At 41.0% G+C, this 27,836-nt stretch overlaps 1 protein-coding gene across 6 annotated transcripts in view; it reads right to left on the bottom strand.

Moving 5' to 3' along the window:
• The window catches only part of DAGLA (diacylglycerol lipase alpha), a 101,229-nt gene that overhangs the window by 58,002 nt on the left and 15,391 nt on the right, over window positions 1-27,836 (bottom strand). Inside the window, exon 1 of one of the 6 annotated variants that reach the window (XM_063117014.1) lies at window positions 17,363-17,391. The exons of 3 other annotated variants lie outside the window; for them this stretch is intronic. The gene's annotated coding sequence lies outside the window, so the exon portion shown is untranslated. Of the gene's footprint in view, window positions 1-3,990; window positions 4,086-4,375; window positions 4,469-17,362; window positions 17,392-27,836 lie in introns of those variants that run through there. 2 more of the 6 variants (XM_063117010.1, XM_063117011.1) reach the window with 2 other exon arrangements.

The raw sequence follows: 27,836 nt of genomic DNA, 5'->3' as shown, positions 1-27,836 counted from the left end.
TCCAACATTCTCAATAGAGCATTAAGGAAGCAGTGTTTAAATGCCAAAGTAACCAATGTTGTATCTAGGAAAGGACATGTGCAGTGTACTTCAATGGGAATGCAAGCCTTCTAACATCTGCATACAAACATGGGAATTTAACACTAATGTGAATGTTTTCTTGCAGTATCATTTGCCCTTGATGGAAGCAGAAGGGTTTATACTGGATCTATTTCAAGGGGAAAAAGAAGTCATTCCATATTCACAAAGGACTGTGGTACAGAATTATTGTCTTAACCCATCATTGTTTTTCTTGACCTACAATGCATGTCATGCTTGTATAGCAAGAGAATAATAAAAGAAAAAGTGAGAGCTAATATTGCCTAATCAAAATATAATGATGCATGCATATATTAATTATATGCTGTTAGCGCAGGGTGGTTGTTTTTTAATGTGCTGTACCTAATAAACAGTATGAAGTGACTTCTTATTAACAAACAGGTTCTTCCACACTTGAACTTTTAAGCAGCCAAAGTGACTTTAGCTCATTGTTTAGCAAAGGGTATAAAGCACAACTAAGAACAAAGGAAATACTTTGGAAAACAAGGGTCTCAAAATGCAGCCAGAGCAATATTTAATGCACTTTATCTTAGAGACCAGGGGGAGATCTACAAAGGAAAGCAAGAGAAAACAAAACAAAACCTTAGATCGCAGTATTAATAATCCTAGATTTCGAGTGGAAGCTTCCAACCCCAGTTCTCTTAACCTTACTCATATAGCTCATTAATTAAAGTGGGAATCAGAAGACAGCACAGCAGGGAGAAGAGCTCTTGCTTTCCAGCTCATATAAATGACAGTTTCAGAGAACTTTTCTAGTCTGATTCCACTGCTGCTATAAATAACATGCTTCAAGACATGGTACTGGAGTGCAGCAGATCCACTGAAACCAGCACTTCCTTAACACACAGGGTACACAATGTCCATCACCTTTCATATGCACATAAATATCACACGTAGTTATACACACTCAAACAGAAGAAGCTGCCTTACACCAGACCAGACTATTTGCCTTTCTAACCCAGATATTCTCCAGCAGCAGCTCTCCAAGCTCTTAGGCAGATGTCATTCTCATCACCTCCTACCTGATGCTTTTAACTGGAGAGCATCAGGGAGTTAACCTGCAACCTTCTGTATGCAAAACATGTGCTCTACCACTGAGCCACAGACCCTCCTATAATTAACATCTCAGAAGTGAAATATGAACCCACACTTACACTTGGAGACACCCCTTCCCCACAACACACACACACACACAATTTAGAATGATCTCATTCACATGAGACCCTAAGGGCTTCCCTTGTGAATTTAATACATTCCTTTACTGCTCTTATTCTGTTCCTCCATTACTATATTTTATGGTTTTAATTTTTATGAACCGCCTAGAGTACTTTGGCTACTGGGTGATATAGATATTTAAATGATAATGATAATACAGGTGCCACTTTTATCACCTTAACTCCCCTCCTAGCTTTAGTCTCTATTTCTAAAGCCTCTTTCTTTCATAGTTTTGCCAGTTTCTATTGTTACTTTCAATATCTAGCCCCCCTAGAATATCATTGTAAAGCAGCAATACTTTGCCTACTTGCCAAAGAGCTCTTTCTGCAATTTGTCAACAGAAGGCCTCCATATAGTTTCCCAATCACTCCACAGATTAAAAAAGTCCTGCCTCCACAATGCATGCAGCTCTCGAACGACATTGGAAACGAGACACCAAATTCAGACTATGAAAACTGCTCATGCTGGCTGCACATCAGGTATAGTTCCCTCTTGTTAACAAATTTCTGTTTCTGTAGCCATTTCTGGCTATTATGAGTTGTTGTGGAGGAGAGGGAACAAACTGAATACCAGTTGAATTCTGATGCTAAGAACATGTCGGTAGGGCCAGCCATTCACAATTTGCTATGCACCACAACAAAAACAGCAAATCCTTCCTCTTTAACCAACAATGAACTTGCACTTAAAACCAATTCATGCACATGGTTTAATGCAGATCACATTGGTTAGACATGTACTGAGCAGTATGCAATATCTGGTCTTACTCAAATAGAGACATGCCCTAAAAGCTGGAGGAGCCTGGCTCAGCAATTCCATGATCCCCAAGCCTGCACAAGGAACAATCAGAGGGTGAACAACCCATATAAACCATACCAAGGATGAGAACTTATTCTGCAATGACCAGCAACTCAGACCACCCAAATATGGAGACTGTGGGTTCTATGAAAGTTTCCAAAAGGCCAGAAGGTACAGAAGGTACATGCAGAGGCCACTTAAAGGTGTTGGAGAGAAAGGGAAAGATTCAATGCTGCCCTTGGGCATGTGGCCAGCCCTGCCTCTGCTGGTCTACAAGCAGCCAATACTGCGCACGGAACAGCAATTTAGCACTTCCCAAGGGAAGCTGAAATGAGCAGAAATGTATGTTTTCAAAAGGGGCAGTTCAGTGAAGCCCGCATAAGGAAGCTCTGCTGACCTGCCCTCTTCCAGAAATAAGCGGTTCCATTTGTTTGGGGGCCTTGCCTCCAGAAGTGCTAAACTGTCATTCTGCAAGTGTTTGGGGCTGTTTATGGACCCGAAATGGCAGAGCTGGCCGCATGCAGACCAGAATGGGCAGCCAGCTCCCCTAGCAGATGGGCAGCACTGGGTTCTGTCCCAAGGCCCTCAGCAAAGGTTTTGCTCAATTAAGTTCCCAATAGCTCACTGATAAAGGCTTAAAAAATCACCAGGACTTGAATTGCCAGTATTTTAAGATCCCAATTAAATTCTGCCTTTTCTCAGAGCAATACCTGTGTACGCTGGGAGCTATCCTAGGTCCTGCAGACCCCATCCTTGACTTTCTGCTGTTAACCCCAGATTGTTGCTCCAGGTCCTGCCCAGTTCCTCTCCAAACTTCATCCACTTTTTTTTATAGGACAGATGAACACAGATGGGACTAGCCAGAAGTGTGTATTTCTACAAACATTTAACAGTAACCATGAATAATGGAATAATCATCCACGGTTTTGTAACTACTGCAATACACTTTTAGTCTGGCTCTCGTTGAAAAAGATGAAGTTCACAATACAGTAACTGGTGTAGATGGTGTTTACCTATTTATTTAGGAGGGGTGTTTTTTTACAGTCTAAAAAAACAACAACCTCCAACCAACATCACAAAAATTAAAAACAATTCACAATAATAAAACAATTTAAATTAAAAAAATCCAGCAGGTAATTAAAAAGACATACCCCAAAGGAAACAAAACAAACAAAAGTCAAACTAAAGGTTTGCTGAAGCAAAAACATATTCAGCTTGCCGCAGAAGATCAATAAAGAAGGGGCAAGACAGATTCTGGACTTCAGTACAGACGAGGCCCTTTCCCCTGTTCCAACCAACTCCATTTCAAAAGGTGGTGAGACAATCAAAAGGGTTTCTCCTACTGATCTCTATGGATGGACAGGGCTGTTATCGGGGGAGACAGTCCTTCAAGTATCCTAGTCTAAAGTTTTTCACAGCAACAGGGCAGCAGAAACACAGACAACTCATTTTGTTTGAACTATACTGGCTCCCTACTAGGCTCCATTCTCAATTCCAAGTGTAGATGATAACCTATTAAAACTTAAGTAACCTGGAGCAAACATATCCAAGGCCATGCTTCTCCTTTCATGCCTTAAGAAGGCAGTTAGTGGCCCTGCTCTAGGTGCCACTGATTAGATAGATATATTCACTTTGTGCAACGATAGTGGTTCCCCCATAGTTAGGCAACTACATCTCTATAGTTAGCCTAAAAATGTCTGTCTGCTTTAAAAATAAAGATCTTCTCCAGAGGACTTTTAATGATTTCATTATTGAACATTTATAATGGACACAATCTTATTATTTATGTTGGTTTTGCTGTATTTTCTCATTTTTGTAAACCATTTGATTTATTTAAAAAGCAGAATATAGTTTTTCAAATAAATAAAATAAGTTCACCACCTGATTGTTGCCAGTTTTCTTGCATTCTGTTAGCTATGCTCCTAGTCCAGTCTTAATTTGCAAGACATACAGGAGAGCAGATCAATACCCTCATGGGCAATTGGAAAACAGGGAAGGAGGGAGGAAATGCTAAAACATTAAATCTCTCTTCGCCCCACCCCCAACCATGTATGCAAGAGAAGTTTAAGGTGCCTGAAACCCTGTGTCATATTCAAATTGCACATGCATCCTTTAGCAACCCTGAGCTAAATGGCTTTTCTCTTTGCACACAGACTCTCTAATGACTACACTTTCAAACACAGAGCATATACTCCTCCTACTCAACTCCCACACACAGTACATTGTGCACAAATGTACAGCAAGCACATAATCTGCATGCACTTACCGTCTGCATAAACCCATGTAAGAGGGGCCTCAATGTAACTGTGAGTTATCTTCCTATCCCACAGAATCTGCTTTTCAAATCACCCCTTATGTTCTCTCCACAAGGAAGATTATGGGAGAAAATTAAAATCTGTTTCTAGTCTAATTATTTAATCAGATAGCCCCATTTTTAAAAATATCTTTCAATCCCCAGATTCTCTCATTATATAGTTCAGGGCCCTGTAATATTTTGCTGCAGCTGATGGAATATTTTTCCAAGCCTCTTCATCTCTTACATCAAAGTCATGTATCAAAGACTGCCCCATATCTCTGCCTTTCCTCAGCTTCCTCTGTCAATTCCTAATGTCCACAAGTTTTGGTTGCGCTTAATAGCCAGCTATTGTTTCAGGCAGCCCCTCTTTGGCTTCCTGAAGGTTTGTGATTTCATATTGCTCAATGCACCTGACATTTTCCCTTCCTTCTTTACTCCTGAACTCATGTACAATAGGAAAGCTGCTTCTTTCTAGAATTAAATATTTTTATATTTATACTATTTCTCATAACATACTTAGGGTTTTTTCAATCATATGTGTTTGAATTTTGTATGAACTCCTTCATGATTTTATTTTCTCTCCTAGACAAATATGTCCCCAACTAGCCACCTGCATATTTTCTATATACTGCTGTGCTTGTGCCACTCAGCCACCAGAGTCCCTTTAAACTGTATCACCCATATGACATTGACTAATCCTTTAAACAACAGTTCTTGCACTTTGTCAAGATATTCTTGAAATTTGTGAGAGTTTCAAAACTGGTTCAAAATCCAATGTGGGTAGTTGCTATTAGGGGAGGAAAAAGTCAAAAGCCTTGATGAAACTGTACAAGTCTTTGCATATACCTAAATAGGTGTTTGGAATAATTGTACTTTGTGGTGAACTTGCCTTGTTTTCCATCAACATAAATGAGGAATCTTAAAACACCCTCTCTTCCAACAAGAAGGGGGGAAAAGAGTCTCTTAAATTCCACAAGTTAGACATCATTTTATAAGGAGCTCTGTCAAGATTTTGTGATACTGAAATTAATGAACCAAAAATGAAAAAAGAAGACTGGCTAGCTGCCTCATCCAAGAGCAAGCAGAGTGGGAAGATAAGAAATGCTGGATCAGAAAAAGCAAATGAAGGAAAGTCCCACAGTTCTATTATAAGAGCTTCAGATAAATGTATAAAGTAACTGATTTTTTCACAACCAATCAGTTGTGGGTTTCAATTATGCCAACATTCACAACCTATAAATTATGTTTCAATGCTCTGGCGACTTCAAAGGTTGTGCAGCCAAAATCCATAAACTCCCAGTTTATGTATTCTACTGAGCCCATTCGTAGCTTACATTTGGGAGTTCAGAAAGCAACCAATATTTACCATGAAATGTTTCTAGGAGCTACAAGGATGAGTCTCAAAAGCCGAACAGAGTCAAGTATGTTAGATAATTTGGCTTTCTGAGCAAAAATGGCTTCCCAGCAATGTGGGGAAAGTTCAGATGTACACAAAACAGAACTTATCTTTCTCCCTTCTACTGTGTTTTTTGTCCAAGTCACAGCTGTGTCGTGCCAAAAAGGTGACATTAGTATGCAGAGTCCTACTTTGATTGAGTAGGCAGTCATGCTAACTGACCAAAATAGAAGCCTTGCTGAGATAGAAAACAGGAAAGCTAGTGGAATGAAGTTATCAATAATTCACTGCAATTCCATGGATATCAGCAGTCAACAGCCTTAAAAACACCCTAGATACTTGGAGAAAGGAGAAATCATTTAATCTATTACATTTCTATACCGCCCAAGAGCCAAAGCATTCTGGGCGGTTTACAAAGCTTCACAAAAAGGCACTTAGAACAGTGTCCAGATGTTCTGGCAGGCCAAAGAGAAGGAAACAAAACAGCACATTCACATTAAAAGATATCATATTCAAGAAAAATTGTTTCATATGAAACCAGATTCTGACTGTTGAGAATTCTTAAGTCTTCCCCAGAAAAAGCTGGAAAGGATTTAGCTGCTAAAGAAGCCAGCCATATGCAAGCCAGTTACTTCTTTCTTCAATCAATTTCCTTCTTACTGTGTGCCCAGGTAAAAGAGTGCATGGAGAAATGTAATTATTAAATAACAAAGAGTAAACCGCTACATGGCTATATTTTGTTGTACTTTTTATATTCATGGCGGCTTTAAAAAGTATCACAATGATCATGGAAATCATAGCAGAGAGTATCTGTGTATACGATTCCATAAACCTAAAAAATCAAGTGAAATAACATAGAGAGGGAAGGAAAGTGTGAATCCACCTAAAAAGTGAGACTAAAATAAATACTCCTTAACTCTTCTCCCTGTTTTGAGAACAAGTATTCTGCTTTGAAGAAGATTCTTAGAATAATGGCAAAATAGCAGAAAAATGACATTTCAGTAACTAAGCCAATGGAAATGGGCATTGGTAGAGTGACCATTATTTAAGTCATCTTCAAGCAACCTGGAAACAAGCCTTGCCCCTACTAACACTTTGCAAAATCAATTTGTCCTTTTATACAATTTATATTTGGCAGCAGCTTGGGTATTCCAGTGTAGCAATTCTTCACTATACCAGGAGTTCAATGTTCTACAGCAACTGATTTGTCTTCCCAGATGAAAAGGTTCTCACAGCCAATTTCAAACTAACTCAATTAGAAGTTGGTTTGCTTCTATACAGTCTTTTTGTAATGTTAACATCACTATATGGGGAAACCCAGATTTAAGAATCGGAAGGAAACCATTTCTGTGGAGGACATGGATGGATAAGATGATTTCTACTTTGGATCAATTAATAGGCTCAGACGATGAGTTTTTGTCCTTTTCAGACTTGTGTGTTAAATATAATTTACGTGCTACAGCTCAGTGGCAATACTTACAATTGCAACACCTGCTGGAACCTAGGTTTCATCTAGCTGCTTTTACAGCTTCAGAGCCTCCAGCACTGTTATAATAGTTGAACTGACACGTCGATCCATATATATATATATATATATATATATATGTGTGTGTGTGTGTGTGTGTGTGTGTGTGTGTATTTAATTGCAGTAAGTAAATATGATACCCATAGTTTAAGACTAGGGGCGTTGCTAGACCTACCGGGTGTTCCGTCGTTGAGGAGCGGTGAAAGCGGCTTTTCCCGTTCAGCCGTGACGCCTCATGATCCACACCTGCCTTCGATTTGTGGCGGAAGTTTGCGCCGGTTGTGCTGCTGCCGCCGCGAGCACGGTTGCGCAGCCACACCGGCCTGATTGCCGCGGCTTTTTTTTTCGCTCGCTGCACGGTTTGCGCACGTCCGAAAGACCGCAAACTTGCGCAGCCGTCAGCGATGCCGCCGCCGGCCCTGGCGGCGGCAGCGGCGGCAGTGCCAGTGCCAGCTGAAGTGCTGCTGGTGCTGTTGAGGGTCAACATTGATGCGCTCACTTCCTGATGGGGGTCGTGGCGGGTGTCATATGACCCGAGGTCAATCGTCTGCATGGCCACTCTGTGCCTACATCTCCCATCATGCCTCTGAGGTGTCGGCGGCGATGACCGCCTCTGTGCCCTGTGCCCCATCCCAAGGAGCCAACCCACATCTGGCCGTAGCCATGGCAGCAGCCCACAAACAGCTCTGCCCTCTGCCAGCCTGGTACCCACACTAACAGGCAGCGTACAGCACCGCCATTATGCGGCCACGGTAGCTGCCCACCGCAAGGAGTCACCAGCCACTTTTCCGGTCCTCCGTTCCTGCGCAAACTGTCACTGGGGGAATAAAAAAAAAAAGACGCTCCGCCGCGCTGCCCCAGCTGGCGGACTGCGCGCAAATGGCGGAGGCGGCTTGACCGAAGCCGCTGACCACTCCCCCTTAGCACGCCTTTTCCTGCCCAGTGCGGACCGCAGTGACCTCACATCCTCCCACACGTACTCCAAATTACCGCGGGACGGCAGGAAAAGGCGCCCTAAAACTCACTTTTTTAAAGTCGGGAGAAAGAGGCTTCACCGCAGGATAACGGCGGATCCTCGTGAACGTCATCTGGAAGCCTCGACGTGACTGCGGAAGGTAACGTCTAGTAACGCCCTAGATTGGAATAGAGAATTGGAGTGCCGTATCTTGCCTAACCAATGGATGGTTGCTTTAACATCTGTATCTGAAGCTTCTATGGATCTCAGGTTACGTCTTACTCAGCAAAAACTTTTATTTCGGGTCAATTGGACTTCACAATGCCTTTTCAATAAGCGTTTGTCTAACTGGCACAATTTTTGGAGATGTAATGCATCTAATGCTTCTTTAACTCATATGTTTTGGCACTGCCCAATAGTTACCCCTTTTTGAGAGGAGGTTATAATAAGAATGAACTTTGTACTGAAACAACCTATAATATGGAACAATGTGCATGTCCTCCTAAATTACCTACTGGCTTCTTGGAAGTTAACACATGGTCACAACAGATGGATCTCCAGAGCCCTTATTACAGCTCAAAGACTTATACTATCATATTGGAAGGACAAGCCTACACCTTCCATAATGCAATAGATGGAGGACCTAATAACATTATCAACTTTTGAATGGGTGTTATACAGACGCAACTTGCAAGTGGATAAATATACGGATATCTGGTCTGCTTTTCTTGAAACTTTTGTATAACTCTCTCCACTTTTTTAAAAAAATGAACAGTACATATGATGGAAAGTGACAATAATCTTATATATGTAATATATGTGTCCCCCCCTCATTTTCACAATGTATTTTCTGTTCTGTTTTGTTTATATTCACAATAAAAAACCCATGAAATGCTACTCAAAGAACAATCGAAAGTTGCATAATAAATTGTTACCAGCATGAAATGAAAGGGGAGATAGAATTGCTATCATGTAATCCCAAACTGCAGTAAAATATCAAAAGGGTTCCTCAGTTAAAAGAAACATTCCCTTTCCCAGGTAACGTTTTGATCAGCTCTCAAACGAATGCATTTTACAAAAGTTAATCCTTGACCTTGCGGAACCTAATTGGAAGAGCAGAAGGAGGCCACCAGAACATTCTCAGTGATCATACAGTGGGCTGGTTTGCAGGATTGCAAAGGGTCACTGTTATCACCCAAACCTATACTTCTTTTTCAGCAACAAATCAACAAACTGTGACTACAAATCAGTTTTTCCCTTTTAGAAACAAAGACTGAAGATGATGTGGTTATTTCTTATAGTAGCAATCACCCTCCATACAAACTGGCAGGGCCAGCATGGAAAGAAACCACATGGGGAGAGCAATCCCTTGGTCCCTTGGAAGCATCCCAGGGACCATGATTTTTCCAAGTCCTCCCTCCAAAGCTGTAGATACTGCTATGACTTCTAAAGGTGGACTCCAAAATGCAATCTCTCCCCTGTCCCCTCTCAACCACCACAGAAAAAACTGCAGCGCCTCAGAAGAGCTCACAGAGGTCTGAAAGGGGACATTCTGGTGGACGGGGAGAGGAGAGGAAAGGCCAGGTTACTATGGCCTCTCCAGACCTCACTCCACCAGCACACCTCCTCTAGACAGGCTCAGAGGCCCATCTAGAGGAAAAAGAAACAATAGGAGGATAGAGAGGCAAAAATCATGTCTGTGGTTCTTCCTACCCTACTGGCAGCAGGCTGGCAGGGCACTGGAAGCTCAGAAGGCTCTGGGCCTTAGCTAGACCTAAGGTTTATCCCGGGATCATCCCGGGGTCATCCCTGTTCATGTAAATGACACACAGGATATCCCGGGAGCAGGCAGGGATGACCTCAGGATAAACCTTACGTCTAGCTAAGGCCTGAGTTTGGAGATTTCCATTCAAGAAGAGCACAACCCATAGGACTGCACTGTAGCTGAGATAACTGGTGCTGTAGAGGGCCAAGCCACTTAGAATCACCACTCATTCCATAAAGCTAATGAACTAGCCCCTGTGTTTTCTATCATCATCAGATAAACATTCAAAGAATGCAATTTCACAGAATTTCCACATGAAATAAGGAGATGTGGTTTCCATTGTATATTTCTGTTTTCAAAACTGATCACATATCATTATGAGCTTATACTCAGCCAGTAATTTCTTATGATTTAAGTAATGCAAATAAACTGCTGTCATAGATTACCATGGTCCTTCAAGCAATAATCTTAAACAGCCTTGGTCACCCTGTATGATGACCTATGTTGGGAGAAAGACAGGGGGAGTGTGACTCTGTTAATTCTCCTTAATCTCTCAGCGGCTTTCGATCCTATTGACCATGGTATCCTTCTGGAACGTCTGGCTGAGTTGGGAGTGGGAGGCACTGCATTGCAGTGGTTCCGCTCCTACTTGGCAGGTCGGCTACAGAAGGTGGTGCTTGGGGAACATTGCTCGGCCCTCTGGATTCTCCAGTATGGGGTTCCGCAGGGGTCATTTTGCTCCCCATGCTGTTTAACACGTACATGAAACCGTTGGGTGTGGTCATCCAGAGTTTTGGAGTGTGTTGTCACCAGTACGCTGATAACACGCAGCTCTACTTCTCCTTTTCATCTTCATCAGGTGAGGCTGTGGATGTGCTGAACCGGTGCCTGACTGCGACAATGGACTGGATGAGGGCTAATAAACTGAAACTCAATCCAGACAAGACTGAGATGCTGCTGGTGGGTGGTTCTTCTGATCAGATGGGGGTGTTCAACTGGTTCTGGATGGGGTTGCACTCTCCCTGAAGGAGCAGGTTCGTAGCTTGGGGGTTCTCCTAGAACCATCTCTGTCACTTGAGGGTCAGGTGGCCTCGGTGTCACAGAGTGCCTTATACCAGCTTTGGTTGGTGGCCCAGCTATGCCCCTATCTGGACAGGGATAACCTAGCTTCAGTCGTCCGTATTCTGGTAACCTCCAAATTAGATTACTGCAATGCCCTCTACATGGGGCAGCCTTTGAAGATGGTTTGGAAGCTGCATCTTGTGCAAAATGCAGCAGCCAGATTGATAGCTGGAACAGGGAGGTTTGAGCATATAACACCAATTCTGGCCTGCTTGCATTGGCTGCCTATATGTTTCCGAGCCCAATTCAAGGTGCTGGTTTTGACCTATAAAGCCCTACATGGCTTGGGACCGCAATACCTGATGGAACGCCTCTCCCGACACGAACCTACCCGTACACTGCGCTCAACATCTAAGGTCCTCCTCCGAGTGCCTACTCCAAGGGAAGCACGGAGGATGGCAACAAGGGCCTTTTCGGTGGTGGCCCCCCGACCATGAAATGATCTCCCCGATGAGGATCGCCTGGCGCCAACACTGTTATCTTTTGGGCGCCAGGTCAAGACTTTTCTCTTCTCCCAGGCATTTAACAGCATTTAACAACACTAAGTTTGTTTTTTAACGGCCCCCAGAACTGTTGTTTTTAAATGGATGCTGTTGTTTTTATGTTTCTCACAGTTTTTTAAATTTTTATACTTTTTAATGTTTACTGTTTTTAACTTTTGTAAACTGCCCAGAGAGCTTTGGCTATGGGGAGGTATATAAATGTAATAAATAAATAAACCCATCTGACCATGACAAGAAAAAGTACATACTACATGGTACAACAGGTTCAGAACAAAGCAATTAGGGTAATAGTGCCAGTACCTATTCTTGGGACACATAGTGACCTTAGGTATGCACATTTTAAACTTAGATCCTGAAGTAAATTCAACCTGCTGCTGCTGACATATAGCCAGCATGATGCATGTAATACCTCATACTCTCAATCTGTGGTTCAGTGTAATCTGGAAAATGTGCTAACTCCACAACCAGCACAAGAATGAAAATGTTTTAAGGAAATTGTAGACACATCGCCAAACTGTCATCAAATGGGAACTAGAAATCAGGGTTGTATACATTTCTCCTCTATGGTCCTGGCAAATGCAACTGCTTTAAGCCACAAATACTAGTGTAGGCCTGGAGGGCCCCTTTCTTTTAGTCACACCTGAGTATTACAACTGGTCCATGTGTAAACAATTTTCTTAAAGTAAAAGTGACCCAATTCCATTCTAGTCCTTTTCCCTATTATACCCACATCCAGAACCCAATCGTAACTAGCCCTAGTTTTACTGAGGAGTTGAGTATACCTTAAAACAAATCAGGACAACCTTGACAACAGAAGTAACATCTGACCATTTGATAGATGTTACTATCTTCCCTGGATTTGTGGACCTATCTATACAAATAGCCATTATCACATGCCAAGAGACAGCTTCCCATCATTTGTACATAAAGCAAACAACAACAACAACAACAACAACAACAACAACCACCCCACAACCGGGGAATAGAATCGCCATGTTACAATGCACACAGAGATTTTGTTCCTACATGGAAATGCCTTTTATGCAGGAACTCAGTGATGTGTGAAGCAGCCCTTAATTAACAGTAAGTTACCTAATTTGGGGGGGGGGGGCAGTTGTGTGCACATGACTGGTGGGTGCCTGTTCTGCCAGCCCTATTTATATATGTCGTCCACTCAGGGTGTATTCCAGAGGATTGGGGGCTTGCGATAATAAAAACTCAAAGCAACAACATTGATAGATGCCTTCTAGCTCTGATATGCAGTTTATACCTTGATACCAAGCTCACGGGTTAGATGTAACAGGAAGGGACACCTAACAGGTTGGATTCTGACCTTCAATGGAGCAAACCAAGGCTGCATACTGGCGCCCACATTATTCAACTTCTACATCAACTCACTAGTTAATAATTTGGCGATGGTATGTTCCTATCAGAGTGGATAAAAATCAATGATTTTTTAAAAATAAAATAAAAAAACTCAGTTTTTTATTTAAATCAGATTTTTTTAATAAAATGCTTTTTGAGGAAAAATCTATCTAAAGATAGTTTTCTACTTAAGATACATTATAGTCCAAAGGTTATTCATCATGAAATAAGGATTAGTTTTTAATTATGTAGCATGAGGCTGTATATTCATGCAATGTTTAAATTTTTTGGTAAATGAATTCCATTAATCCATTCACAATGTCATGCTTTTCCAAAGGTTTCTGTAAGATTATTGGGCAATTTTTCTATCTAGATTATCACAGATGCTTGGTTTTACAGTTCTCAAAACTGTGAATTTGTGTCTGCAGATAAATAAACAAATAAATAAATAATAATAATAATAATAACAATCTCATTGTTCCTTTGCAAATCTATGTACACAGAATGAACCCCTTACTTCTTAAGTGCTAAATTTCAAAAAAAATAAATGAATAGATTGTTGTGAGTGGAATAGATCTGCACAAGAAGCTAAGATTAAAACTAATCTGAAAAGTTGTTATTCTAAAAACGAAACCTACATCTGGTTGTAAATATTAAGACTATATCATCAAGAATGAGTCTTTGGTAACTCCGAATTATATAGCAAGGAAGACTGCACTTTTTTGGGGGGGAGTCACATGATTAAATCGAGTCTTTCTGAGTAGTGATTTAAATCGTGATTTAAATCAAATTGATTTAAATCAAATCCACCCTGGTTCCTACCCAACCCCAAATTAGCAAATAAACCTCTGCCTATACTCCTCTACACAGATGATGCGATGCTATTATTGTGAATGAGTATAGGTCTAAAATGTTTTTTTTTAAGAGCTTTAAACTGTTATTGCAAAAATTAACTACTGACCATCAACTATGCTAAGTCTAAAGTTATGGTCTTCTCGAGTAGGAAAATAAAGTATAAGTGGAAGATTAACAATCATCCTATTGAACAGGTCACATTTTTCAGATAGTTGGATATTTTTCCGGTTCATGGTGCACACAAATTAAAAATACAATTGATAAGGCATACCTGCATGTCTTCTATAAAAAAGGAGGACAGTATCTTCCCTCAGCCATTCAAGTATTCTAGGCTAAGGTTATCTCCCAAATGCTATATGGATCCCGTCTCTGTGTACATAAAAGCATTGCCCAATTTGAAATCATACTGACCCTGTTCAGACGACACACTCAGGGCCTTGCTAGACCTACCTGATAATCTGATGGGGAGTAGGGGCGAGGCTGTGCTGCAGCTAGCACGGGCCGTCGCCCCTAACTAGACTTAACATGTGACGGGGTAAGGGAAAGCCCCGTTGCCTCGGCCACTTTTTAAAAAATTAAAGGGGCCATGTGCGCAGAAGCGCACCAATGAAAAGGTAGGGCTTTTTTTTAAAAAAAATAAAGGGTTCCCCACTCCCCCTGCCCTTGATTCCCCCCCTCAATGTCTGATGCCCCCTTGCCTGCTCGCACGCCCGTCCTCCCCCCGCTTGCCATGTCCGCCCCCCACTCGCTCGCCTGTCCCCGATCTCCTTGCCCTGGCCCCCGCTCGCTCGCCCATCCCTGATCTCCTTGCCCTGGCCCCATTCTTCTTCCCCCCCATCTGCCATGTCTGATGCCCCCCTGCCCGCTCGCCAGCCCACTCGCCATGCCCGCCCGATCACTCACCCGCCATGTCCGATGCCCCCTCCGTGCCCCCCAATCTGTGATCTCCCCACCCTGGCTCCGCTCTTCCCCCCCATCTCTCTTGCCAGGTCCGCTCTTTTCCCCCCAGCCCCCATCTCCCCCCCCCGTGATTTCCCCCCCCCCAGCCCGATGGGCACAGCACTCCTATGGAGTGCTGTGCCCAGTGCGCGGCTTCTCCCGGCTACTTGCGAGTAAGCGAGCAGTCGGGAAAAGCCATGGAAGTAGCTAGACCTTCTGCGGAAAAACTGGACCACAAGCGGATCCAGTTATCCCGGGTCAAGGGAGGATTTAACCCTGTGCGTCGTCTGCACGCACAGCAGGGAGCCCGGGCCTCGCACCAGGCTAAGTCCTCATCTAGCAACGGCCTAAGCTACAGTGGTTAAGCAGATTGAGCTAAACATTGAGCTAAACAGCATGTCGTGTGAACCATTCCTAACCATGGTGGCTACAAAACCATGGTTTAAACACACTCACTAACCATTTGCTGCAAAACGGTTAGTGGCCTAACCATGGCTTAGCGTGTTGTCTGAACAGGCCCACTAAGTTCCTCTACACAGTGCTTTGAGTGCTTGGACGGGGCAAACCTCCTTGGAGGCCCATGCATGGATTCTCAAGATCCACTATTGGGTAAAGCAGTTTTTCTTCCCAGTGGGCCTTGCTCCAATGAAATTAACTGATGCATGTCAGAGAAACTGAAAAATGATGCTTTATGAGAAACTCCAAAATTTGGGCTTTACACCCAAATAGCTGTGGGTTATCCAAAAGCCAAAATGCTAATTCAACAATGTATCTGGGATGTGGAGCTCTAAACTCATTTAAGTTGGACCTCAGACCATTCTGATTAGAGACAATTATCTGTCTGAGTTGCACATTCCTAAATTCGGGAAATCTTTTACCCTGGTAAGATACAATGTACTACCTTCCACCTTATTGGACGGAAGGTTTAGAAGGAAACCATATTAGGAACAGGTGGGTCAAGAGAAGTAGAAACAGCATGGTACATTTTGCTACATGGTACTTTCTATCAGGATTTGCACCACATAGTTATAACTCCTATTTTACAATGGTTTCTGGGGAGAACAGAGGAACAACCTCTAGCACATCTACTTTCAAATAATGGGATTTCTGCCCCCCAAGACTAAAGTAAATACCAATCTTCTCAGCCCCTTAGGGGTGCCTCCAAAACCCAAGGTGGGGACAGAAAAGAGGAAACAAAGGACTGAGGGCATAGAAGCTAAGCTTCTCTAAGCATTCATTCACAAAATTACTTAAGAGGAGAATGCACTACTGAATTATGTAAAACCTGTTATATTTTTCACCTTATTTTTCATCCTCTTCCTTCATTACTTGATTCAATTAACAGATTAAAGGTTAAATTGAAATACTGCTCTGTTTATTCAGTTTTGGTCACCTGAGTTCTCCTACCACCACAACAAGGATCCAGCTAATTTATATGTTGCCTAATTTCCTGTCTTGAAATTCCATAAAAGCCCCTCTGATTCTGGAGAAATATGCCTACAGCTCGGTTGAGTCAGTGCTGTAGCACGGGTAGACATGTATGTGGGGATGAGCACAGATGTAATTAGAAAAAAAATCTCTTCCACTCTCTCCTACACACACACACACACACACACACACACACACACACCCCTTATCAATTTTTAGTCATGTATTCTGATCTCTGATGGGTAAACTTCTACATTCCTCTTTACTGTACAGAAGTTAAAGTGCATAATTTACTATTTGTAGTTGTACTAACAGGAAACATTAAGAAAAAACTAAAAATGAATGTTTTTGAGAAAATGTATTCCATCAAGAAAGTTACATTTTGGCTTGCAGATAATATAAGCAGTCTGGGCTGGTGTGGAAGAAGGAAACAATTAAAATTGTTCAGTAGAATAAAGAGCTGTGTGTTTTTCCACCAGTAGACCATCCAAATGGAGCAAATGAAATCCGTAAAACAGGAGCAGAATAAACTCCTGAACTTCACTGTTCACTGTGTGATACTTAAGCCCTTACAGCGAATTCCTCAAGCAATCAGGAGACTAGATCAGGAATTCTTACTTACCACCCCATTCACAGAAAACACCCCTTTTCCCATTACTTTAATTAAAGACCAAGCTTCAAAGCATATTACCATGCTGATAAAATACTAACCCTTTTTTCCATAATTCCAAAATCCAAAAGAGTGTCACACTATCACTTTCACCAATATATTAGACAACCTTTCTGTGATAGGGCTTTTGAATTCCAGTAGATTCAGAGTGGCCCACTAGCTTAGTGATCCATGTCATACCTTCTCGGGGTGACACTTTTTATCATTCACAGCCTGGGCTCCCAATATAACATAGTCCCTGAAGAACAGTAGCTGGTGGGCTGTTCATTTCCTTTTGTTTGAAGAAGCTAACCTAAGTAAACTTCAAGACAGAGGACAATACAGCAAGGGGTGCTACTAAAAGAATGAGGGAGGAGTTGAAAGGGAGAACTAATAATAATTGATGGGAAAACAAAATCTATATCAGCATGCAAGGAATACATGAACACACACACCTTTCATGTCTTGAGACTTCACTTGTGTGTTAATGCATTGATTTCTGCTACCAGCCAGGTTCTACGTTTTTGAAACCGCATTGATAGAGTGAGTTCCTGCATTTCTGTCTGTCCCTTAGTCACCACCCTCTGTCTCCCCCCACCCCTTCGTCTCTCTCTCTCTCTCACACACACACACACCGCCACCATGTCTGAAAATAGTGTGTTAAATTCCATCCTACATCTAGTGGAGACCAAATTAAATGTAGCAAACAACCACTGCTCAGAAATTGTTCTGCTATAAGTGCGGACTATTGACCATTTCTCTCCCATCTTTTCCATCTAGGATTATCAGGTCAGACCCTGAGAGTACAGAGGTAAATACAATGATGCCAGGTGTGGCGTCTTCCACTGCACTGCTGCAGTAATCAAATTCTCCCTCATGAGAGTTATAGGAGCCCTTTTAGTCTCCTAACAAACCTGATTTAATACACTTCCTCCTAGGGTTCCTATATATTTTCTTCTTCTTCTTGCAAGGCTTTGGTTTCTTCAACATGCTCAACAGCAATTAAACAAGATAAACTTTTCCCAAACTGGAGAGGCAGTGATAGGGAAAATAGCATCTGCTGAATTTCTACCTTTAATGCATCTGGCAAAGGCACAGAGCCTCTATCAAGGGAACAACCTTAATGAGAGGTATGGGGAGACTGTTCACTGTCATTATTTGCTTTTAATCAGGCTTTTTGCATGTGGTAAGAATTGCTTTCAGTAAAAAAAAAAAAAAAGGCAAGGATGTTTTATCAGGTATTATTTTCAATAGAAGGCTTCTGTCTCAAGAAAAAGGGACCATGATCCTTTAAAACACTTTCAAACGATGTTCAGACCTTAATGATGTACTCTGACCAGAGATCAAAATGCACATCACAACTAATGAGAGTAGCTAGCATGTTGTAGCTACAAGCAGATCACTCTATAGGTCTCTGGAAACTTTCAGACCTTAGTAGATTTTTTAAAATATATTTAGGATGAAGGAAGCTACATACCATTTTTCCTTTTGATCTCCCTAGTACGGAAAGAATGATGAAGTGTCTCTAAATTGCCTGAAGTGAGGGCAACACCAGACTAGATATTGGGAGATAGGTGATGTGATCTCCTGTGGGTTTTCCCCCCCAGAAAAGTAAAACAGCTGGAGGAGGAATGGGGGGGGGGTGTCCCACGGCACTGGGAATTAACTCATTCTGCCTTTGCAATTTTCCAAGTTTAAATTGCCCCACCCCGCTAAAGTTGCTAATGCTCATATGGGGGTAAACATACATGTACACTGCAAAGATGTCTCCAAACATTTTCTAAATCTACCTACCTTAGCTACTAATCTAAATTTCATTTAAGAAATAAATAAAAGTAATAATGATGTATGCTGTCCTCTGATTTCAGGTGTTAAAAGGAATTTAAGATTCATCAGTCCTCCAACTAGGATAGTGGGGTGGGATGCCATTCTTTACAGGTGGTTCTAAAACCATTCCATTCCACTTCTTTTCAAATGGCATGAGTCTGGCTTAACTGGAAACAAAACCTTCAGCTACTTTTTCTGTCTTACTTTATGCCCTGGTAGACATATAGGCTGAGTTCGGCCAACATGGAAATCAACTGGGGCAGGGGGTGGGGGTAGGAACAGAATGGGAAACAACCATTGATTAGCATGTCATCCGAACTCAGCAATAAAATTTGGTCATGCAAATCTAAAATGGAACAATGTCTTGGTCACAGGTGAAGCCTTTTCAGCAGGATTTCTACCCTCTATCAAATTTTGCTTTGTCTACTTTTCATCAAGATCTACAATTTAAATGCAAAAGATCTCATGTTCAATTCCCAGCATCACCAGACAGGGCTAGGAAAGTATCCCCCCTGAAATCCTGGAGAGCCACTACTAGTCAGTGTCTGGACTCTATGGACCAGCAGTCTGACTCAATGTAATAGTTTCCTATTTTATATCCCACTGACACAGATAGAGCTTTACATAACACAATTAAGGGCTTTAATCCCATTCATTTCAATTGGTCTTTTAAAGCATACTTAATTGAACCTCAATGAGAACTAGGCCGAAAACCTGTGCCTAGGCTGTATCTCTTCAGATTGCAAGTAGGACTCTTCTACTGAATTCTCATCCATGCAAAAAATGACCTCCACAGAGAAATTTCCTGTGGAAAATTATTTCCACAGGAAATAATTCCAGCCTAGCCATCTCCCCAACATACTAGTTTTCTATGTACAAAGTACGGTGTTTCTATTTTAGAGGAGCATTTAGTCAAGTGAGCCCCCACCTGCAGACTGATGAGGAAACAATAGTGCTTCCTCAGAAATCAACATTAAATACAGAACATTTCTAAGATTTCAGATCTGTTAAGAGGACAAACTTGAAATCACAATATCACTCCTAAAGAATGCCCAGCCCTTCTGGTTTTCAAACAAGACAGGGTGGATACCCATCAACAAGAAGAGTAGCACCTCTCTACTAGCTAAAGCATTTACCAATGGTATAAAGCTCAAGCCTGTGTTAATATTGAGTTAATGGGCGTCTGCAGGGAGGCACCTCCACTAGATTATTTCCAAAGCCCCAGATATTGTTTATTAACCATAATGGGAAAACCAAAAAAAAGTGTAACTTTTTTTAAAATAGATGTTGATGATATTCGCGGGCATAATAGCCCCTTCTGGGGGGATGAAACTTGCCAAACACCAAATAGGTTCAGGGGTCTTTGTGTAACAAGCCTTAATGCCTGCATTTTAAAGGAATGTCATACTTTCTCTGTGGTTTTGTTGGCAATTTGCATGAACATCATATAAAATGTGAAGATGCCCCTAGCTAAGTTCACTGAAAAACACCATAAGTGTAGGGGCAGGGGCTTACGATGAGTGAAAGACTTTTTTTTTCTGCTCAAAGCTGATTAGGACAGAGGTGAATGTGGACATGTGGAGGAGGCAAGTCTTAAACTTCCAGCATTCCAAGCAAGTCACTGGTCACAGGGAAGATTAAAAAATACCAATAAATAAATCCCTATTTATTTATTTATTTATTTACTGACAAACCGAGGCAGCAATGAGTGGGAGTGCAAAATGCTTGCCTGTGACTTGGCATCCCCCGTGTACCAGTCACCAGGCCCCACTATACCATCTTGGAACAAGACAGAGGAGCAGGCAGAGGCTGGAGCAGCAAACTAGTGCTAGGCCAAAATTTTCCACAGGTTCCTGAACATTCCCCCTCCACCAATAAACAGAATTTCATGGGGTGACTGATGGTTGGCTTACCTTAGTGTAATACTCGGTGGTCATGGTCTTCTTTCCAACTCACCCTTTTCAGTGAGTGACAACACAGGGCACCATTCCTTCCCTGCCACATGTCCTAGGTGCTGCGAAAGCCTCATCACATTAGCCTGATAGTGAGCACTGATGATCTCTCATAGGCCGTTTCTACACCTGCCTTTTTTCAAGGGATCGTCCCAGGATCATCCCTGTGCATGCAAATGACACACAGGGGATCCCGGGAGCAGGCAGGGATGATCCCTCCATTTTCCTAGGATAATCCTTAGGTGTAGAAAGGGCCATAGGCTTCTACCCCAGCCCCCAGAAAACCTATCAGGGAAAGACAGGTGCTCTGTAGAAAGCCTCACTCCTCACTACAAAAGAATACAAAAAAGGCTTTTAGCCAACCTCCAACATTTCCCCATTTTAAGAAATTCACCACCACCCCGACCAACTTTGAGAAATGTCTTTTTTTCACACAAACTTAAATGCTGAACTGAACTCTACAGCTATCTGAAACACATTTGCCAAGCACAGTGCCTGGATTCATGCAGTGGCCCCACACAGGAGCAGTAAAGTATTCCAATGTGGATGGGTGTGTATTAAGAAGAGGGCCTTTTCTGTTGTGGCACCCCGGTTGTGGAATGAGCTTCCCAGAGAGGCTTGCCTGATGCCTATGTTGTTCTCTTTCTGGCACCAGACCTTCTTATCTTCCCAAACATTTTAGTCTTTTAGTTTCTATTATTTTAAATCTGTTACTATATTTTAAATGTTTGCATTGCTGCTAGGTTTTATTTTGGTTTTGACTTTTATTTTATACTGTAGTTTTCAACTTTTAAATTGTACCTTATGTTGTATTTTATGGTTTTAATTGTTGTGAACCACCCAGAGAGCTTCAGCTATTGGAGATACAGAAATGTAATGACAATAAATAAATAAGAGTTGAGATACTGAGCTAGAGTGGATAGACGCAGGCTGAGGCAGCACTGGGTGTGAATGTCAGATGTGTGTATGTAGATAAGACCACAGACAGTTTCTATTTCATAATAGCCAACCAGCTAGTTATCTTAGCTTCTGCTCACAGGTGTTTATTTATTTATTTAAGACATTTATATCCCGCCCTATATCATTAAGATCTCAGAGCGGCGTACAGATAAAAACATACAGTATAAAACAATAAATATGCACAGTTAAAAACAAATTAAACCATGATCCAAGTTAAAACAATATATAATTTAAAAGCAGTAAAAGCAGTTAAAACAGTTAAAACAATGTGCCAGTGAGTTTAACCATCAAAGGCTTTGTTAAAAATACTTGTTTTTACTTGGTGTTGGAATGAAATCAATGTTGGCGCCAATCGGGCCTCCAAGGGGAGGGCATTCCACAGTTGGGGTGCCACAACAGAGAAAACAGATGTTGTGTTTTTTCCTAAATATTGTGAATGCCCCCCATTCTATATCATGATGCAACTGATTATTTCAAACAGTGGAAGAAGGCTATTGCTTAAATGTCTATTTGCATATTTTGTATTTATTTATATATAGACTCCCCCTCTCCTGTTGGGGGGGGGGGGGAAACTGTGGATACCCATGCCTTATTTAAGCAAGATCTCATTTACTCTATTCAGAAAGTAAAGGCTTCTCCTCTTATGCCAAGCTGAATTTGTAAAGATTTCCCATCTCATGACTATAGGATATACACATCATGTACTACATATTTTTGTGAACTGCTTTAGAAGATTGTGCCCTTCCCCTTGCATTCCAAACTGCTTTATTGCCCAAGCAGTGAACACTGCCCAGTACCCCGATGATTCAAAATCTCTGTTTTTAAGCAATGAAGCAGAGCAAGAGGGTTACAGTTTCCTGTCTTTTGTTCAACTCAAGCATTAAATTGCTTCAGAATAGCTCTTTGTTTTAGAATGCAAGTTTCTTTCTGGGTTTTTTTTTTTTTAAGTGGAAGCATAATGGTGCAAGTGTCCTGATAATAAAAGGTCTGAAAGGGGCAACATTGCAGCTGCAGTTTGGTGTACAAATACACTAACTTACCTCTTTCAGAAAGAGGCTGCCATGACCAAGTCAGAGATTACTTCATTTGGAAAATGATGGACACTGTGACATGACAGGGATTAGCATTGTTATAAATTTGTTCAGAGCTTTATTTATTTATTTATTTATTTATAGCTTAACACAACAGGGATCTGATCTGTATTGTAAATACAGAACAACAGTGTAATGTGGATTTCAACACGTGAGTTTTCTGTTCAAAGACAAAGCCCAACCTCTATTATTTCAATGGTTCTGAAAGTAATGTATATGTAGCCCTTGTTCAGTCACAGCATTCTGGCTGGCAGAGCATTATTTTTGTTCTTTCCTTAAATATTTAAAACATGTAGAGGTAGCTAACAAGTCAAAAAGTAGTCAAGCAAGGCCACATTATTAGTAACCTACTAATGGATTTGTAATATCTATTCTTGACTTTTTCTTATCCTTAAGCAATGGGTATAAAGGATAATAACAAAAAAAAGGGGGGGAGAGAAAAAGCTACTAATGAAAGCCAAGAGTAGTCTAGCTTCAATGTCCTGCTCTGATTGGGTAGTTTTTAAGAAACGTCTACCTGTGGGTTCTAACCCCCACTCAGCCGTAGAAGCTCACTGGTTGACTTCGGGCCAGTCACAGACTCTCAACACAACCTACCTCATAGGTTTTTTGTTGTGGGGATAAAATGGAGAACAGGAAGCTTATGAATGCCACCTTGGGTTCATTGGAGGAAAAACGGTGGGATATAAATGCAATAAATAAATAAATAAATAAATAAACAAACAAACAACACCAACAGTCAATGTACCAAATGGGTAAACATCTAACAATAAAAAGGAAATTATTACAATCCTTTCAGAATACAGCCTTGCGGCTGTGGAATGTGTTGTGCCACTATCAGAAGCACCCTTTATAATAGTAATTCTCAAATTCTTAACAAATTTATTTTTATCTGTGCTCAGGGCCCATCTATCATACCCATCTCCTAATCCAGCCTCCTATACTACTGCCATCCACAGCACACACAAATGACAGTAGGGTCATGTTAGATCCTGACCCATCATCATTTGGGACTGAGAATGGTTGGTTTATCATTAGCTGATCTTTATGCCTTAAGACTACCTGCACCTTTTTTTTCTAAGACTGCTCCAACTTCTGCCAGTTTCAACAACAGAACAGTATCAAATCATCCGAGATATAAATCACTTGTTAACATGTGCCTACAAGTTCTGAAATATGGAGGCCACATGTCTTTTCTACAAGATAATGATGGATTGGGTTACTTCTGCTACTGCCTTTTACCTTGACTGTTACTTTGACTCTAAAGATTATTGCACTAACTAGCATCTTTGGTCAGGCTAATTCATCACCATGTGAGTGTTACATGTTTCAGAGAATAAAGGTCAGACAAAATACATGACTTGCCGTTCTAACAACAGCAAAATGCTTTAAAGCTTAGTGCATGAAGAATCCTTACGCGCACACACATGCACACACACACTGTGTAATCTACACAAGGAGCTACAAGGACAATATAAAACAGGATGGACATCCATAAGCACATCTGCAAAAATTAGAGTAAAACAGATACAAAGGAAGACAGAGCTTTTGTGCCTTCAACAGTAGCCCTTCACCCTAGTGCAAGTATATAAAAGGATTCACACCTGTCCATTCACCCACACTTGAGAAGTGTACCAGTGTGCAAAGCAAGATTAAAAAATATATATATTCAGAAATGCCCATACAGATATAATACACACCGTCTCCACATTGCTAACAAGTTAAAACAAAATATAAAATAAAATAATAAGATGCCAAGTGCCATCACCACCTACCCACAAGAAAGTTCACACTCACTTGTCCCTACCTAAATGTATATTGCTGTTTATTTGCATGTGAATACCTCCAGTGTCCACAGTGAACAGACTTCAGGATATGCACAACTCTCCAGAAAACAGATAGTAAGTTTTGCAGAAACTGTCCGTTCACTATCCTGTGGTTATATTCTTCCCAAGCACCACTACACAGTAAGCTACCAAACAACCATCCTTCAGAAGAATGAATATTTCTTGAAGCCGCCCACATGATTCTTTCTCCTCCCTCCACCCACCCTCTCTAGCCAAGAATGCCTGCCTAGTTCTTTCTCCCTTCCCTCTTTTACAAGAAGGAAAGCAACAAAACATGATTATCTAGGTCATAGACACCCATAAGAATACTGCATGCTGGACAGGATTGCTTTATCCATGTTTCAGAGACAACATGCTGTGGAAGTCTGCAGATCTGATTCCCCATTTATACAGACCACAGTCTGACCCAGCAAACCTAAAAAGCCTTTGGGTTAGGGTAAAGAAAAGCATTCTTCTATCTAATCATATCACTGGGGGGAAATATCCACAGTCTGAGTTAGGTCAACTGTGTGACACTGCAGACATTGTATTTTATTATTTATAATTGAGCTTAAGCTCCAAATGTGTGCAAGTGTCCATTTATTACTGCATGAAATAAATTAATATTTTAAAATATTAGCTATTCCAAAATGTGTGACTTAAAATGTCTCCTAAGAGTCTCACAAAACAACATTCCACTACATGAACTTGAAGAACAGCTCTTGCACCTCTTAAAACCAACCTTTAGAAAAAGAGCTGAAACATAAATCTACAGTATACAGTAGTCTTAATAGGCTGTAGAATAGTCAGGGATTAGTAACTGAGATTTGGTCTCTTGTGTACGTTCCTCAGAGCAAATCCATAGTTTCTTTTGACTTATACACAGTAGTGTACTTTCATAGTAAACAAGCAGTCGCTTCAATATTAAAAATTCCCAACTTCCAAGCCCTGTTGTTCAGAACATATACATATCAAATTTGCAACATACATTACTGCAGAAAAAAATGCCTTGCGGTGTTAGGATTTGTAGAACAAATCCAATCTGAACATAACAAAAATGCTGCTCTACTTACTTGTAAACCAGCATAGTCCATCATACTACATTTAATTACCTTGTAAAGTAGGACAGCAAAGCCTGGCTCAAAAATAAACAGTGCACAGTACATGGAAATAGGAACATAATCAGTAGGAACGCGGTTCAAATTCATGGCTTCAAATCCAAAGGTGTCATCACTTTTCACACATAACTAAAGATGAGCATGCCAATTCCCACTAACTCCATCCCCAAATGCAGAATAAAATCATTTTACAGGCCTTCTGGTAATCTTTATTGTGCCAATTTCTGCAGCTTGCTATAATCAGGCTAAGAGCTTATTGCTAGAATGCTAGAAAAATCTTAAATCCCCTTTTCTTCTCATCTTTGGAAACAGGGGCAAGGAGACAGATTATAGAGGGCAAAAAACCTAATCCAAAAACACTGCAATGGAAGGAAAAATGAACTTAATAATGAAAGAGAATTTTAGGCAAAGGTGAATAATTTTCTCCCTAACTGATAACACAGCACTTCTTTCCTCAGTAGGAGTCTTCTTCCAACTCCCATTTGATCCTCCCTCACCTTTAAGAAAATGTCGACTGACTAAAAACAAACCATCACAAACATACATATGAAATATAGAAAAGGAATCTCTCTAAAGTATGCCCTTTGGGGGCCTATACAAATAGTATCTACCTATGCACAAAGAGCATGGGGTGGGGGGAATCAAGTGACAATGCAAGAAATGTCAACTACATGCAAAGTATTTAAAATGACTGATGTATATAATTACAGGTAGAAATCTGACATGTTTATAGAATGCATAACCACTAATTTATTAACATTCCTAAGGAGTCATAGTTAATAAAATGAGCACCAGTTCCCAGTATGATGCTATATCTTAACTAGGTGATCTGCTCCTTGGGGATTAGTGAGCAGTGGTGTGATGGCAATATAATATATCCAGTTGTGTGTTCATTAATTTGGGTATTAATCTTGACAGCCTTTTCATATAATTAAGGTAGGCAATAGTCAAAGCCTATCCTTTCGATATGCGAGAAACATAAACCCAAATGTGTAGAGAAGCCATCCAAACATAAGAACATAAGAAGCGCCATGCTGGAACAGACTGAGGGTCCATTTAGTTCAGCACTAAATGGACTAAATGGTTCACACAGTGGCCAACCAGCTATCAACCAGGGACCCACAAGCAGGACACAGTGCAACAGTACCCTCCCACCCATGTACCCCAGCAACTGGTGTATATATGATTACTGCCTTTGATACTAGAGCTAACACATAGCCATCAGGACTAGTAGCCATTGACAGCCTTCTCCTCAAGGAATTTATCCAATCCCCTTTTAAAGCCATTCAAATTGGTGGCCATCATATTGTGGTAGTGAATTCCGTAATTTAACTATGTGCGCTGTGTAAAGAAGTACTTCCTTTTATTTGTCTTGAATCTCCCTCCAATCAGTTATTCTAGGCAATTTGGTATTTCCTGGAAGCCAGATCACAGTTGGAATCTTGCGGATTCTACCTGTCTACTACCCACATCCTAGCACCCAGTAGGGATGAATTCTACATGCTAAATTAAATATTTGTCCATCTGAAATGGAAACAATGCCTTTTTTATTGGTTCAAAGTCACCTGACTCACAGACATAGTTCACATATCATAACAACCCATGGTTAGCAAATTGGGTTGTTGAGAAGACGAGCGGGAGTGAGTGTGTGTGCTAGTTCCTGCTTATGTGCCTACCCCCCTGAACTAAATAACCCAGAAACACTATGGGTTGACCCTCTGTCCCTGGGTTTGTGACATCTGAACCCAGAACTATGGGTTATTCATCTCTCAGGTTCAGACATCATAAGTAACCCAGGGACATAGTGACATATGAATCATTTCCCTTTTTTCAGTAATTATTATTTTTCAACAAGAAAAAACATTTCATAACATGTACAACAATCATTCAACAAATTCATCAAGGTGAAGGGATCACATATAATAAAATCTATCATAAAAATGTATTAGGGCTTTTAAGTGTTCAGTTACAATGCACATTTCCACAATTCTCCATGGCTTTCTGGTGGGTTTTCCCCTCATCCTGTTTATTAATAATGTCAATAAAGGCACATCACATTTCATGAAATGAATCTGATTCCTTTTGTTGTCTTTGCACCCAGACTTATCTGGTCAATTTTTCTGCCAATATAATTGTCCAATATAACTATACTACA

The sequence above is a fragment of the Elgaria multicarinata genome, chromosome 2 (genome assembly GCF_023053635.1).
Source record: "Elgaria multicarinata webbii isolate HBS135686 ecotype San Diego chromosome 2, rElgMul1.1.pri, whole genome shotgun sequence".
Lineage (NCBI taxonomy): Eukaryota > Metazoa > Chordata > Lepidosauria > Squamata > Anguidae > Elgaria > Elgaria multicarinata.
The sequence above is the reverse complement of the archived record's forward strand: the minus strand, read 5'-3'. Positions and strand labels throughout refer to the sequence as shown.